The sequence below is a fragment of the Camarhynchus parvulus genome, chromosome 4A (genome assembly GCF_901933205.1).
Source record: "Camarhynchus parvulus chromosome 4A, STF_HiC, whole genome shotgun sequence".
In the NCBI taxonomy this organism is placed as follows: domain Eukaryota; kingdom Metazoa; phylum Chordata; class Aves; order Passeriformes; family Thraupidae; genus Camarhynchus; species Camarhynchus parvulus.
In genome coordinates, this window is record NC_044600.1 from 6747101 (window position 1) to 6764263 (window position 17163).

At 48.8% G+C, this 17163-nt stretch overlaps 1 long non-coding RNA gene across 1 annotated transcript; it reads left to right on the top strand.

Moving 5' to 3' along the window:
- Positions 1–5296: 5296 nt before the first annotated feature.
- LOC115915036 lies at positions 5297–10286 on the top strand. The gene is made up of 3 exons (XR_004061465.1): positions 5297–5355; positions 6950–7015; positions 9197–10286. It is a non-coding gene; the product is annotated as an uncharacterized LOC115915036 (long non-coding RNA).
- Positions 10287–17163: the final 6877 nt, after the last annotated feature.

Consider the following 17163-nt stretch of genomic DNA (forward strand, 5'->3'; position numbering starts at 1 on the left):
CCCAAAGTCTTCCCATTCCATCCCAGGGCGGGAAAGGTGGGAAACACCAGCAGTCAGAATGCTCGGGACTGGTGTGCTGGGCTCTGCCCAGCATTTGGACTCTAGTTCCTGTCCTGCACAAGCCCAGCCCATCTCTCTGAAATGCACAGCTTCACTGCTTGGGTTTTCTTTGGACTGTTCTAGGAGCTAGCTTTTAGGAATTAATACATTTTCCAGGTAAAAAGTTAGGAGCCAGACCATGTTTCCTAGGAGGAGGGCCAAGGGCATCTAAAGACAACCACGAACCCACCATTTCAGACTCCTTGCATGTTTAACGAGTTCCTCCTGGAGCTATTGCCTTGAATTGTACAAAATGGCTCTTGAACAGCATAATTTAAGACTATGTGTCATATGGCAGAGGTCCATGAGATGGTCACGGAGCACAATACATAAAATGTTCAGCTAGAAATATCAGTTTTCCTACAGTATCAGCATAACAATAACTTTTGCAACTGTCTGATGTTGGGACTGGTTTGTATTGCAAATGTCCTTGTCTAATCTACAGCTCTGTATTAAATAACACATTATCCTATCATGACATTTGGCTTTGCCAAGAGAGTACAATATTTATATGTACATGCCCACAGCACTGTATTTCTGACAGAATACTGTATCAATGACAAATTGCAGGTTTGGTAACACAAGTCAGAAAAAGTTTTAAGCGTGCTGGCATTGGGGAAGTCAGAGGAGCTTGTTTACATACAGAACAATCACAGGAACAGACAAAATTATTGTGTGCTGATAAATATTGATCTTCAAAATTGTAAACACTTTTGCATGCAGAAGCTGGAGAGCTGCTGTAACAGATAATTGCTCAATGTTATTTCAAATCAAAATGCAAAAATTGCTTTCAAGATGTGAGCAGCTCTTCACTCATGAGTTGGGACATCTTCTGCTGATAGCATTTACTCAAGGGCAGAGTCAGCAGACATCCCCACAGCCAATGGACTGGTGGTCATGTCATAAAGACAACAATTCTGCCAGAGAGAAAAAAGTGGGAAGTGCTTCAGCCCTTTGTGGAGTGACCTTGATGTGCAACTTCCCTCCCACCCCTTTGACCTCTGCTTTTTGTATCCTGCCTCTGTCCCCTCTCAGACTCCATGGAAAACCTGTGCAGTGACTTTGGGATGTGATCCTGCAGCAGCACCTTCTCCCCTGCCCTCCTTTCCATGCTTGCTGTAGTTGATGCATCCATGGGGAGAGCTCACAAATGAGTCAGAAATATACAGAAAAATGGGTTTGAGCTGAGCCCAGGCTCTGAACAGCCAGGCCACAGCTGCAGTGCCAAGGGCTTGCCTGGGACAGGCTGGAATATCTCACTCTTCCCCGCCCTGAGTTTAGTTAGAATGTTTTACAGGCAGTTTTCTATCGAGATGTCGGCCGTGCTATCAACCCACCCCTTCCCCTGCACATAATCAAAATATTTTGATAACCAAAAAATGTCAGGCAATACAGCACATTTTGCAGTAAATAAATACAGCAAATAACTGCAAAGGCAAGGAGGGGAGGACTGGGGAGCTGGTGCTTCTGCTGAAGATTTCCATCTCCAAACAACAAACATATCCTTTAAAATTAATGTTTCAATAAAAAACAGATCTTTTCTACAAAAATAACCTGACTCTAGTGAAAGAAAGGAGGCTGAAGGGAGGGAATGCCATGGTGCTGGTTCACACCTTGAGAGCAGAGCACAGGCCTGGCACAGCCACGTGTGGGCCCGGCAAGGCCCAGCAAGGCCCAGCCACTCCTCACGCCAGACAAGGAGCGATTCCATGATCCTCAGCACACAGCAGATCCGTGTGACAAATTGCAATGACAAGGCTGCACTGGCAGCCAGGATGGCAGGCAGGGAAATCTCTGTCCAGACAGTGTTATGCTCCAGGCACTCTTTGAGCCAAGGCAAGGCGGGAGATGCTGCCAAAACGCCATCGGCATGGCCGCCACACCCATCTTCCACCCTGCAGAGTGGCTGAGGCGGCTGCGAGCACTGAGGGTGCCCAGGAAGCCAAGGCTGGGACTGTCACACCACACACAGAGCTGGGGGAATTGCAGAATGCCAGGGCTGGTGCACAAGGGCAGATGAAGGAGACATGGAAAGAAACCAAGCACTAACCCACTGTTCAGTCTGGTCACAAGGGACTGAAAGGCTGCAGAAGTCAGAGCTCAGGACGGGCAGTCAGGGGCTGGCTAGACACTCCTCCAGAAGCAGCACAATTTATTAGCCCAGTAGCAAAGGAAAGTTTCCAGGCTGGGCAGGATGCTCCAGCAGTGAGGCGAGTGGGGACTGGGGACTGCCCAAGGCTCTTGCAGCAAAAGGAAAGCAAGGGCAGCATGGCAGCACAGCTCTCAGACCCCAGGGGCTGCTTTTGAAGAGGTGTTTCTCTTCAGCTGTTTGTCCCCTCCAATGTCACTTGTCCCACCAACAGCCCTCCTCAAAGGACATGTAACCTCCAAGTTTTTTTCTTTATTCTCCTTGCACTCGCAGAAGCAGATGCAAGCCCAGCATTTGGGCTTGTGCTGGGCAAACAGAATTGGTCTCCTCAAAGAGTTTCCTGCCTTTACCACCAGCCTGCAGCACGGAAGGAGTGGCCACAGCTCACCCCTGTGACAGGGAACAGAAGCATCTCAGCAGGCCACATTTCACATGTGTGGTGGGGGATGTTTATTTTTTTAACCAGTTCCATGGCTGCCACCTCCGCAAGGGCATCACATTCTGAGTGTCTGACAAGCCCCAGCCTGGCTGGGTGTCTCTATCCTGAGGCAAGGGAAAACCAGAGGGCCTCAGAGCATCTCCATATTCGCTGGAATGGGACAGAGATGCCACAAGAGCCAGGAGACAGTGACAAACAGGACCCAGGCAGGGCCCCCACAGGTGTGCCCGTGGGAGGGCAAGCAGCAAACAGCTCTGCTGGGGTATTTTGGGCTTTTTGCTTTCAGCCCCAGTGATCCGTGGGATGCATCTCTGCTTGGTGGCAGCAACCGTACAGCATCCATGTGCAAAACCTCCCCAGCACACAGAGCCCCTGGCCCTCCCCCCGGTCTCTGTGAGCAGCATTCATTCCTCACTCTCGCTGTAGATCCGGCATGCCGAGTCCTTTCTCCTCAAGAGTATTCTCCCTTTACAAAGCAAGATCATAAAGCAGTGACATAATCCAAGCTTGGCAAACACTTTTGCTGATGTTAAGCCAGTGCCTTTCGTGGTTCTCACTGCAGCTTTGAGGCCATGATATACATGGCGCAACCAGCTGATTAAATGTGCAGGAGCCTCCCAAGATACCATTTCATCTGAAACGCTGACATTTATATTTGACTTCCAATAAGTGTGGGGTGCTTTTTTTTTTTAATTAGTTCTCACAAGGGTGGGAGTCAGACACAGCTACACAATGAGGTTCTCCATAGAATAGGTATGATTCAACCAGATGACTCCTGGCCAGACTTCCTAACCCATCTACCTTGCAGTGGAGCCTCAAAGCCAAATTAATTAGAGGCCACCCACAAGTAGATGTGATTCTGTGTAGGTGCATCTCTTTGCCCATTCATTCCCTACCACATCTGCTGAGATCTCAACATTCATGCTAAGGGTGAGTGGGAGGGTTCTGGTGCTAAATAAATGACTTGATTAGTTTCATTTTGGCACCAAGACTTAGACAGCCAGTGAGGCCGAGTAGTAAACAATAGTAATGTGGAAAAAAAGTTAAAAAAAAAAAAGCAGCATATAAGATGCCTCAATGAAGAGGTGTGATTGTTGGCAAAATGTGTCCCATTTGAGTTTATGGGATGTACAGAGTCTTTTTATTGGGGATACTTTTTGCTATTAGCGTAATAAAAAAAGGACCAATTGTTTCTGCCATCTGAGAAAACTCTTGGTGGACCAGGCAAAAATCCAGGAATAATTAAGAAAATAATAGTGCACACCCAACAAGAAAAACATTATTTGTTTAAAGATGAAGTCTCTCTAGAATACTTGGTAGTGATTGTGTTTCTTTCAAAAGAGGGGGAAAAACCCTTCTAAATGAAAAGCATCAGCCATCAGCTCATCTCTGTGATCTCGAGTGGAAAAAGCGTGGGGCTGTAATCCCCCTCAGTGGTGAGGCTTTTCCGTTTTCATCGCTCTTATCAGCCTTTGCAAGTTGCAAAATAAAAGTGTTTTGCCCCTACATGTTTCCATCAGAGGATCAGAAGCACTTTACAAAGCAGAATTAATTGAGCTTCACTGCTTCACCTGTGAGAACAGAGCAATTATTTAGCAACAGGGTTTGGGGGTTTTTTTGCTGTTTGGGGTGGGGGTAGAAATGAAAACTGCAGGAAGAATTCAAACCCACCAGGCCAACAAGAGACTTGGCAGCTTTAACCACTTCCAGTGATGAATGTGACAAATCTGCAAGTTTCTGACCACCAGATCTGGGTTGTCCTTTTGGAAAGGAACATTTTGCCTCAGCATCACTTTTCCCAGGCCTCAGCTTGCCAGGCTCCCCACTGGCACGAATCACCATTCTCCCAAGTTCACATTTAAAAGTCTCTGGAAAGCCGCGTCTCAAAGAGCCCATCCTCCCTGCCAGTGTGTCGTGGTGCCATCGCACACCCAGGATGTGCCCTGTGGGCTCTGAAATCCTGCTCCCACTGCTCCTGCGTGACTCTGGGCAGGTTATAAGGCTGCACCGGCTGGATGTGGGAAAGCCTGCAGGTCAGAGAAACTCAGACCGAGAATCAGTGTTTGTGGAGAACTTAGCATCACAGTAATGGGGAAAAAGAGAACGATTTTAAGTCTCGCTCTGATGTCGTGTGAGTGCATGGACAGAGCCACACTGAATAACAAGACATGAACTTTTACCCAAGCAGGGCTGGGAAAAAGCATCATCCCTTTTCCGTCTGGGTTATGAGCGGCCATAAACCCCCGACGGAAGAGGCAGCGGAACGAACTGGTTCGCACGAAGGGCGAAGCTGAGCGTTCCCACCGCTCCCGCGCCGCTCTCGTGTTTTACATACATCTGCTTACTCTTTCCCTAATTGAGGTTTCTTCTCTGCACGCGGCTTTCGGCGGCTGCGGGGGCGCGGCGGTGCCGGTTCACAGCCCCGCACCGCGGGCAGGTGAATCCTCGCCCCGGCGGGCCCCGCAGCCACCGCCGGGCCGTGCCGGGGCCGCGGGCGGTCCCGCCGCACCGCGCTCCGCTCCCCGCCCCGCGCCGCGCCCAGCCCGGCCCGACCCGCCCCGGCGGGCGGTGCTGCGGCCGCCCCCGCTCCCAGCAGCCTTTGCAGCCGCCTACAATGAAATTTGCGAAGTTTTTTCGGTTTCGGCGCCATTTTCGAGTGGACTCGGAGGTGAGGAGGGAGGGCGGGCAGGGCGGCGGGCCGGGGCGCGGCGGGGGGTGGCCGGCGCCCCCCGTGCCCCGTCCCCGCTGCGGGCGGCACGGCCCGGCCCGGCCCGGCCCGGCCCGGCCCCGCGGGACGGACACGCGGGAAGGGGCGCGCTGGGGGGCTCGGCGGGACCCCCCCCGCCGCTGCCCCGTGGGCGGGGTCGCGCCGCTCCCCACGGGGCACGGCCGGACACGGGCCCGGCCGAAACGTTGCGAGGGGGGCGCAAAGAACTTTTTAAAAACCCCCAAACAACCTCCCCCCAAAACTGTTAAAAAACTTTTTTGGTGCTGCGGGGTCGGGAGCGCGGGCGCACCGGCAGCGCCCCGGGGGAGCCGCCCCGCGCGGCACAAAGGCGGCCCCGGGGGCTCGGGCCGTGCCGCTCGGGCGGTGACAGCGGCGGCACCGGGGGGCGGCGGGCGGGGCCCCCCCGGGCCGTTGGTGCGGGAGCGGCGCGCGGGGCCGGTTCCCACGTGGGTGCGGGGCGCCCCGACCACCCCCCGGTGCTTTTTCCTCGCGGTTTTTTTTTTTCCATCCCCCCCACTATTAACAATTTTTAAATCTTTTTTTTTTTTTTTTGAGCCGCGCCCGCCCCCCGCAGGTGGGGCTCGGGGTTGATTTTTTTCTCTTTTTTTTTTTTTTTTTTTTTTCCCGTTTCCCTCTTTTTTTAAAGCGAACGCGGGGACCCACGGGCTGCCGGTCTGGCGCAGAGTCTGCGCGCCCCCGCACGTAGAAAATAGTTTTATACGTTTAAAAAATAATGCTAGTGTAATCAAAGAATAATTCTCAAATATCATTTAAAATATTAAAGAAAATCCAATTGGCAGCCAGCTTTTGCTTTTTTTTTCTCTTTTCCCCTCGCTAGTTGCTCGCTTTGTACAGGAAATTTGAATATCCTGGCAAGGGCCAGCTTCCCAGGGCAGGCTCGCAGCTCTCTGGGAGCTGCAGTGATGGAGCAACATGCACAGCGCTGAGACTTCTCCCTCTGTAATTGATCCTACGTACAGTATTTTTTCCTGTATACGCATCGGGTATATAAAGACAATTTTTTTGAGTTTGGAGAGTGAGTTTTCCAAGGTTAAATCATTAATTGCTCCCCCCAAAAAAACAAATTCTGCTTGTGTGTCGTGTGCGTATTAAGTGTAGGTGAGGGACCATCTGCCAAGTTTCATCATCTTCTCTTCTGAAGAAATCCAAAGAGCTCACCAGCAACTGTGAAAGTCTGTATTTAGTTAATCGACTTTGGTGGGAAATACAGTAAAACTCAGCTGCTAATGAAGTAAATGTTTATGAAATATAAGAGTGAAGCTTTAAGTAATGCTTCAAACTTAACTCAAATCTAAAAAGGAAAAAAAAATCCAGTGTGCTTGTTATGTTTTGAATTATTGTTCATCTGACCAAAAAAGAAATTGATTTTTTGTTTGGTTTTTTTCCTGTTCTTAACAAATAAACTTTATAGAAATTGGGCTTCCAGATCTGACCCTTGTTGTTTAGAACTGGATGAGATGACAATGCTAAAACTTGGAAGTAACAAAAAGCATCATACTTTTCTTCTCCTCAGCAGTGTTGAGAAAAAACTGTGGATCCTGGAATTTTACTGTGGATTTTACTGGTTTTCTGGAGTGCTGTAAGTTGAAGTCTTGTCCCACAGGCCTTTCTAAGCACCAGTAGCTTCCCTGTCCCACTAACACCCCCTGCCTCTCGTTAAACACAGCTGATCCTGCTGGTAACAATGTTGGGCTCGAGTTCCACCGCGAGTGAAGTTAACGAATTCCTTTTTTGCGTTATTTCAATCTGCCCTTTGTAGTTGCAGTTTGGTTTCGGGTGTTTGGCCCCACCTAGGAGCGTGTCGATGCCGTGTGGTTTAGCACACACGGGGAAGGTGTGCAGGGAAAACCTGCTGGGCTTTATCCCAACTGTCTGCTGCCTCCCTGGCCCTTTTATGGGCAAATTAGCGAGGAAAAAAAATTAATTTCGATGAAGCGCGTGAGGAGCGACCCGCTCTCACATGGCTTCGGCAAGAACAGGCAGGAAATTTATTTTCTGCGTTGGTTTTGTGCCCCCGGGAGTGCATCGCGGCTGGGCAGAGCGGCGATGTTGGGTGATGGGGAGATGCTGTGGGTGCCGGGCAAATGAAAGTGACTTGGCTGGTGCAGTTCCCTCTGCTCGGGCTCCTTCTCCTCCCGCAGCCCTGCCAGGCAGCTCCTGCGGAGCCATGTGGTGGCTGTCGATCAAGCACCGGCTCTGATCCCAGCTATTGGCCACATCTGTAAATATTCGGACGTGACTTTTGTTTAAACCTCATTGTTCAAAAGGAGGCAGCAACGAAAGTGTTGGGATTTTTCAGAGGCAGGCAGATATGAAGTGTTCTGCTGGTGTTACTCACACCCTTATTTTTGTTTTGTCACCGTAAATTTGCCTCGCTGATGAGTGCCTGGGACCTTCAGCTGTAATGAGATGATTTACTTTAGTCTTTTTGTAAAATAATAAATGCCTTTTTTTTTCAATTGTTTCAAATGAGAACAATGACTTCAGGATTTGTTTGTGCGTGTCTCCTAGAAAACTGTTGTTTAGCAGAGCTGGAGTTTTTGTTCCTATTTTTTTTCTATATATAGGAAATGCTTAATATTTACTTGTCTTTGAGCTCACCTAGCCCTGAAGTGTGTGGGTCAGTAAAGGCTCTGTATGCAAATCTGTCCTGTCATGGGCTCCTGTATTTATTTCCTTTCCTTTCCCATGGTGCTCCTTCTCACTTTTTTTCCCTTGTCTTTTTTTTTCTGGTTAGTGTCAGTAAGGAGGGATGAGGTTGTATTTTAAGGGAATCCAGTATTTCAGAGGGAATTTGTTTTAGTTTTGTGTGTGTGTTTGGGATTGGGGGGGGAAAGTGTTTTTTACTTAATTGCCCAATATACTTTGGCAAGCAGAAGTTGCATTGTTTTGTGAATTGCATTAATGGTTTTCTGCATGTTCAAATTCCCCAGTTATTTGGGGGATTTAATTAAACCTCTGTAGGTGGCTGGCTTACGTAGATGACAGGTAGAAGTTTCTATTTCTAGAAGGAGCTGGTGCACACACTGCAGGCATGGAGCTCTTGGCAGCAGAAGGGCTGTTGCAGTGCTTTGCATTGAGGCAGAGCTTTTGGGGCAGTTCTTCTCATGTTTGGGGTTACCAGTAAGCAGGACACCCCTGTAGTGGCTGTAGGGAGGTGCTGCTTGGAAGCTGGAGGTGCTCCTGGGGTGCTGCCTCTGCGTGGCACAGAGAGAGGGCACTTGTGGTGTCACCACAACAGCCTCAACCCCCAGACAGCCTCTGTGCATCTCATCTCCTGCCATAGGCCTGCTTTATCACCTAAACCAGCATAATTAAGATGGTTCCTTTGCTTCTGGTCTGCCAGGACCTCTGTAGAGGTGTTCTTGCTGCTTTAGGGAGGAAGGTGCTGGCCCTGCCAAAGCTCAGTGGCTTTCCCACCTGCCCAGAGCTGCCCCTGGTTTTTCTGGCTGCCTCTCCTTGCCCCACAGCACCTGGGTTATGATTGGTGTGCCTTGGGTGCCACTGCCCAGAGTCACACTGAGCCAAGGGTGCCAGTAGCAGGGGAGGATGGAGGAGGAGGGATGTAGTTACTCTGCTGCATAGTCTGCCTTATCTGGAGCTGTAAACATGATTGATTTTTTTCTTCCCTAATTTTAAAAATACTTGCACCTATCTGTGTGTGCCTTGAAAGGGGACCTGCCCAACAGCACTGGGCCCCCTCCTGGAGTTTCCTCTCTCTGCCATTGCCTATCAAACCCTTTCTGTTGTTGCTTTGTAGCTCCCAGTGAAGCAGTGATCTGGTTCTCCAGAGAGGCCGTGCAGGACCTGATGTGCCTGTGTTCAGAGGTGAGTTGGGAAGGTATGCTCATGTCCCACCTGCTCCACAATACCTGTAGCACCTCTGGGTCACTGCAGATCCCTCTGACACACATATCCCTTCTTGGGTACTGCAGGTAATACCTAGGAGAGGTTCAGGTGAACTCAAATTACCCTGCTCAGCTGCCAATTTCTGATGTAAAGTTGAGTTTCCAAAGCACAAACTAAGTTTGAAAGAATCTGAAGTGGAAGATAGGATAATTGAAACATGGAACTTTTTATTGCATAAAATATTGATGCTGTCATGTCATAAATGTGCATATTTTCTCAGATATGTATTTCACTGCCTATCCCAAATTCCCAGTTGCCCAATACTTGGTGTGACTGTTGATTTTCCCTCTGTGCTAGAGGCTGGTGGAGGTGTATTGAACCCTTGCTTGAAAAGTCCTCCTTACTGAAGAGAGCACTTGCCCTTGTTGTTGAACTAAAAGTCTGGTTTACATAAATATTTTCTATAAAGATAAAAACATTAATTAAAACATGAACCTCAAGCACTGTCAAAATGGATTCTAAAGCTGAACGTGTTTGCTGCTGCTTTCTTCTTTTGGATTCATTTGAAGAGATGAAAGAAATAAGATTGCACAGGTACAGTCAAGTAAAACATTGTTGCAGAAGTAATTAATGCTAATATTATGTGGGGGGTGTTTTGATTTAGCTCTACAGGCTGAACACTGGGTGCGTGTTTGCTTTGCAGCAAGTAGCAGCTGCTCGTTGGGGAGTTGGCCCTGGTGCTGTCAGCGTTGAGGACACTGAAGTGGTGAAAATATACTGCTTTTTTGTTGGCAAATACTTGATTTCAAATTTGAAGTTGCTTGGCATGGGTCACAAGAGCTTTTGAGATTCCTATTTTTAAGTTTGCTAAAGAGGCAGGGACTCGGTGGCGCGTTGGGCTTGAGGGGATGGCACAAGAATTCGAGCCCAGGGCGTCATTTCTGACATTGTTCAGGTTTTTTTGTGATGCTGCTTTTTAAGAAAATGAATTGAAGGAAGTTGTCCCATAACTGGGGGGGGGGGGGAAGGTTGAAAGGAAATACAAAAAATATCAGTCTGTCTGCAGGGCTCCTGTGCAGCCCAGGCAGGCTGGTGTGCAAGTGCCACTGGCAGCTGCCTTCTGCAGGGCTGCAGCCCCTCCCTGCCCTGGTACAGGCTGGGAATGTGATGAAGTTCCAAAGATCTTTAATTTCTGGTTGTATAAGGCTTGTCCATTCACATAATAAATAAGCATCATTTACTCTTTGTAAAAAAAAAGATCCTTATTTTTAAATATCTCAAAAGTCAAATTGAGCTGAATGAAAGTATTTTAAGGAAAATTTAACAGGTTTCAACTGTTGGAATATGGATTTATTTATCTGAAATGTTAACATTGTGACTTCTGGAAAATCCTTGATGTTCAGCATCACCTAAGAGGAAAGTGCAAGGTAATATTTCCCCACAGAGCAGTTGGAAGGGCTGGGAAGTTCTGCAGGCTCTTCACAGTAGCAAAAGCAATAGATCCTCTGGATCTGAAAGTGTATTATTTGCTGGGACCCAGTACTAACTGTGGTTTGGGGGAACAGTTAATTTCTGACCTTGTTTGTGAAACTGGTTTGTTAGCACTGTATAACTGCTTGTTCTCTTATAGTTACAGACTGTCTGATAGCACCTGTGAAGAAAAAACCCCTGTCCTGTGGTGGTAATGCATGCATGTTAAATGTCTTCATTGTAGAGTGTTCTTCACTTCTTTACATCATGGTTTAAAAAAAATTATATATATATACATATATTCAAAATACCATTTGGAATGTCAACATTCAGTGGGCTTTGAGGAGATGTAGCAGCACATCATGGTTTGTAGGGACAAGGAGATACAGACCATTCTGGGCTGCCTCATTACCTCAAGGATAAGACAAGAAAGTGAGCTTCTGGTTATCATAGATGTGGAAGCTAACACATTCCCATGTATCTCATTAGCTCAGGTATGTGTTGGTGCTTGGACTGTGTACATCCTTTACATCCCCTGGAGCTCGTGGGTCTGGCCCTGCAGGCAGGAAGGACTTGCAGCTCCTTTTTGTTCTCCAACATGGGCATGACCACATCCTGTGCTATACCCACCCCTCAGCTATTGCTCTTTGGGCCTTTCCCTGGCAAAGGATCAGCCAAGGGGCCCTTGCCCTGTGTTTGGGGCAGAGAGGGGGGTCTGCAGGCCGTGGAGAGCTGTCAGCAGTGCTCTAGCAGCACGTAAATACTGGAGTTTGGGATTGCCTGTTGCTCTCCAGTATTGCATTGCTGCTTTAGTGAGGCTGGAAATCGGTCCCTGCTGCAGGGCTCTGGCTCTTGGGGTCCCTCCCTGGCACCCCCACGGTGCTCCCCACCCTGCAGGGGGCTCCTGGCTCCCACCCCAATAAACCACTGCGGAGGCAGCAACAACCAGGGCTTGGTGTCATCAATGGGGAAGGGGAGGGGCTGCACCCCAACACTGCTGGAGGGTACCCCGTGCCCCAGCCCAGGAGGGGAGGGGACAGGGGGCACTGCCTGCATCTCCAGGACATGGTGATGGGCCCTTCCCTGGGCTCTGGGGACAGGGAGGAGCTGGGGCTGCACAGGGGCAGTGCTGGGCCCTGGGTGCACCCTCAGACCTGGGATGGGGGTGTGGGGGACCCTGGGGGGTGCAAGGGCTGGTGGGGACCAGAGCTTCCACTGGGTGAGAGGGATGGACACTCATTGTGCCTGGGGTGCTCATGGGGCAGCCCTGCTGCTCAAGGCATCATCTTTCCCAAATTTCTGCAGCTGTCCCAGCCTTTGTCAGGATACCCCAGCTCAGACAGAGCTGCCATAGGGGGGCTGCTGGTGGCCAGCAGCATCTGGCACCACTTGAGCCATAGTGGCGAGAGTTTGGATCACCTGAGGATTTGCCTGCAGACCCACCACTGCAGCAGTGATGTCTCCAGAGCTGTCCCAGCCCCATGGTGAAAGGCTTTTCCTTAGCATTGCCCCACTTGAGGCTTCCAAACCCTGCTGGAATAGACACAAGGGCCACCACGGAGTCAGGGATGCTCCTGGGGAGGGCTGGGGTGGTGCCTGCCTGCTCAAGATTCATCTGCTATGGGGTGAATGAACTTGTCAGTCCTGCCAGTGATGGTGCATCATTAACAGCCCTGGTCCAGCAGCCTCCTGGTGGCTGTGAAGTCCAGAACATTTGTTTTTTCAGCTATTTTCAGGAATTACTAAATCACAGCCGTAGTTGTAGGGCAGGGGAAAATCCTGTTGCTGATTTACAGCTTCAGTCCCTGCTCCTGCTCTGTGCAGGGGCTGCAATGCTGTCAGAGCATCTGCAGGAGGAACACAAATGTCTCTGCCATGGGGAGGTGCAAGGGGGGTGTGAATGGGGAAGAGCAGCTTTTAAAAGCCTCTGCCCTCAGAGGGGACAAACAGTGTTTGGGCACACAACCAATGCATTCTAAACCAGACACTGCTATTCTTCCACTTGTAAAATGGTTCATTCCCACTCTCAGCAAGTCAAGCCATTAATTGCCAAGTCCCATACTGTTTTCCCTCAGGAAAATAACTTCATGAGTGACTTGGTTGACAGGGAAATTGATCAATAAAGTTGGTAATTGTACATTTATATTAATTTTGCATCACTTTTTTAAAGGAAGTTTCTACTGCTTTTTATAGGTGGAGTGTACGATTTAATATTTCTTTTACTTTTTTTGGTCAGTTTTTCTTGTGGTCAGTTTGATTTTACTCAGCTAGAAAAAGACATTTTTCGCTGTGTTCACAAACTGAAGACTCCTGCTAGAACTGCTTTCATAGAGTCTCCTGCAGGATCAAAATGGGAGAGTAAAAGCACAGCAGTTTGTAGAGGAGCAGCAGGCACAAATAAAATAGAGGCTAAAGGAAGGCAGTAGGATCCCAAGGGACAGGGACATTGCCCATGGAGTGGCTGTGCAGGTGCCAGCAGCACAGGCTGTGGCAGTGGTGGATGTGCCATCGCCAGCAGTGAGTGGGACAGGGCTCTGTGCCTGCCTGGCTCCCAGGACCCTGTGTGTCCCTGCACTGCTCCAGATACTTCAGGATATTGCCAATTATTAACACAGAAAGTCCAGGGGACAGACAAGGGACAGACATCCAGCTGTGCTTTTCCTTCTGAGAAGTCAGGGGAAGCGCCTGTCATTTTTTTCCTGAGGTGTAGAAATTTGCCTTTGACACAAGTGCAAGTTGACTTCCCTACTGCATTTGTGCACAAGCCGCTTGGAAAAAAAGCACCGAATACCTTGGCAGAGCATCCCTGGGCTGAGCAGTCCCCCACAGACCCACATGGCACCCCTTTGAGGCATCTGCAGAGGGGCAGCAGCACAGGCAAAGCAGCCTCGGTGAACTTCTTCGTTCGTGTAGGAAAAGGCAAGATGTGGGTTTTTTGTTTATGTGTGAGATTTGCTGCATCAGGAATGCATGTGACCACTGTAGAGGAAAAGTCTTTGAGTTCCCTCTGTAGTTTTTGCTGTGATTTTATAAACAAGCTGGAAGGCAGCAGTTCCCTGTGTAGGTAAATACGTGCAGCACATCACCACACCACTGTATGGCTGCTGGGCTTAGGAGATAGATAGCCATTGAACAAGTCTCTAATTCACACGTTTCTACACCAATCTTCATTTTTTAAAATTTCCCCCAAAACCAAAACTCCCACGTACTAAGACTGGGGTTATGTTGCTCTGCTCACAGTACCAGGTACCTCCATTAGAGGTGGTGTGGTAGTCAAACGAGGTGTTGCAGATTCCTGTAAACACTGGAAAAGCAACCCAAAAAGCCGCCTTATCTACCTTCAGCCTTTTCCTGTTCACCTCCTTTGATGCAGAAGGAATTCTTGGCAAAGGCTGGCGGCTCATTGTGGTATCCAGCACTGTCTTGCTTTTCTTGCACTTCTTGCCCACCCACCTCATGTGCTTTTCCTCAGCTCACATCCAGCGTGTTGGGAGCCAGGACTGCCTTTGGCAGGTGTTTGTGCAGTGCCTTGCACAACAGCAGCTCCCAGTGCCTGCTGTGAAAGACTTCAGGTCTTGCTCTTTGCCCCACAGAAACCTTGCATGTGTCTGGCTCTCTCTTTGCAGGGTGGGAGACCCTGGCTGGGGACCCAGCTGTGCAGCTGCCCCCAGCACAAAGCCACACAAAGAAAAAAATCTTGGGTTAAATTGGATGTGGCAGGTATCAGCCACATGGCAAAGCAGGAGCCAGCTCACCTCTCCTGTGAGGGTTTGCTAAAGTGACAATGATGACCAGTGCAAATGATGGCTCTGACACCCTGATGACACAGTGGTTCCTGGTAACAAACTCACCAAATGGAAGAAAAACACAAATTGAAGTATTTTATTTTGTTAAGCGAAGTGTTAGTTGTTGCTCTCTGCAATTTCTCATGTAAACCCATCCTTGTGGCTGTTCGGGATACTGAAGGTTACTCAAACCGTGATTCAAGCAGAGCATATATTCATTTATAAACTGTCTAGGGTGAGTTCTCATACCATATAGGGTGTGTGAAAAAATAACCTCCCCCTCATACTGAAAAGAAATTATTTGAGTGTGCAGGGCTGCCAGTGAAGGTCTGATGGCCGGGAGGGGCTGGAGGTGTGGAAGATGCAGCTCAGCAAGAAGAGAGTTGTGATTATGCTGTACTAGAAAGCACAGGGTGCTTTTCTAATTTCAAGTTCAGGAGTTTACACCACAGAAGATTTTTCTACCTCGTATTTTGTATTCTCTGATTGCTACAGGGTATTTTACGTTTTGTGAATGGAGGAGAAAAATTTGTCATTAAAAGAAGCGGGGGAGGAAAAATCTGATAAAGGCACATTAGTAAACATTTAGAAGCTGTCTCTCTCACACACACCCCATTTCCCTGCTCCTCCCTGCCTTAGGGTTGGCTTAATCATTTCCCAGTTCCTCAGATGGGGAACAGGCAAGCGAAGCATCGGCATCGCTGCTCTGGCGCTTCCCGGAGCGCAGGAGAGGCAGCGCGTCCCGTCCAGAGCCAGGCGCTGTGTTCCCTTCCCGGGGAGAAGGGCTTCATCCCGCTCCAACCTGCGGCACAGCCGAGCCAGCCCTGCCCCGCAGCCCCCCTGGCCGAGCTCCCAGCGGCACAGACGGAATTCCCGGGGGCTCCAGGGCGAACCCATCCTCACCCCTTCCCCTCGGCCAGAACCCACGCGGAGACACGAGGATTTCAGTGGCAGGGCTGGAACAGGAGAGCTAAACAGGGTTCTTGCACTGCCACGGGTAGCAGGATATCGCGGGAGAACGAGTTTTGCCTAAATCTCTTCAAAAAACCATCCTATAGTATTCCCCCAGGGCACCAAAAAGCCACCTAGGGGAGCTGGGGCTGGAGATAGCTGACTCCTTATTTATACAGACAGTACCTAGTGGGGTATTTTCCTGATTGTGAAGGGCTGGGGTGGGGAATCACAACCTGTGAGAGGGCACAGACTCTGGGAATCCCCTCATGCACCCCTAATGCCCAAAGCTGGATCTTACCGGAGCCGTGATTTGCTACAGCTCACCTGGAGATATGCAGGAGACACACCAGGGTTGGTTCCCTTCCTGCTCACAGTGGGGACAAAATAAAGATGCCACTAATAATGATTGTTAGACAAACAATTGTTAGATTTTTAAAGCCTCTTCCTGCACCTTGGTTTACTCACCATCACTGGCCTGTCTCTCCTACCTGGTTCCACAAGGATTTCCACCTTCCAAGATGAAGTTTCAAATCATCAATTGGTGTTTTCTGGAGCAGAGCTCACACACAGAAGGGCATTTGCAGCCACTCAAATGTGTCCCCAACACACACCCTGCACCAGCCTTTCGTCACCTACCAGCATGATCCCTCTCTCAGCTTCTCTAGGGATGAAAATCCTCACAGCCAGTTCTTAGATTTTGCTGAATCTTTGTGCTTTTATAGCCCTACCCTCTTCACCTTGGTGCCTGCAGTACCATGAGCTTACTGGGTACTGGCACCTTTACAGAGCTGGGAAGTGTTTTCCCCATCAGAGTATTCAACAAACTACATCTGCTTGGGTAATTAAATACTATAACAACTTAAAAAAAAAAAAAAAAAAAGGAAAAACCCAGACCACAGTGGTGTCTCAGCTTATAAAGATGCTTGCCAAGAGTGGAGATCTGATCTTGCAAGGTGCAACCTGCACAGGAATTAAAGGCACTTGGGCAGGGCAGGCAGTCCTTTAATGACTTGTAACCAGCTCCCTGTAAGCACTGTCAGCTCCTCACTGCTGGATTAGTGCGTGCTTGACAGCACTGTTGCAGCATAATACACAATGAAACACCACCATTTAATCAGTCAGGATATACAATTACAAGGCAGCTCAAAGATCCTTATTTAACTCAATTTTCAAAACCAGGATGGCCAAAAAAAAAGCCGCAAGTGAAGTGCCAGCTCAGTTCACAGAGAGACTTTTCATCACATTTTGTGTCTCAGCTACCAAAATGTACAGAAATGCCAGATGTCACAGGGAGAGACAGTGTAGCAAAGCCTATAAATATTCGAAATTATTTTTCCAGTGTACATTCGTGATTCGTAAAATGTGGAACTATAATGAATTTCAAATGGCACATAAACGTTCAAATACAAGACACTCCTCTGTGCTTTCATAATGCTTTAATATATGTCTTGGGTTGTATGAAGCTGGTGTTTAACTTGCAAAGATGTGACTAAGCCCCCAGTCTTTTAACCAAAATTACCAAACAAAAACTAACAATTGCAGTTTCAACGTTTTTCAAGTGAGGATTTATCTTCCTGTTGTGCACACACAGCAGCTGTGAAAGGCTGCAGTAGATAGAATATTCTGGCAAGGGTGTAACTTTTCATCTGAACAATTTTCAGACCAACAA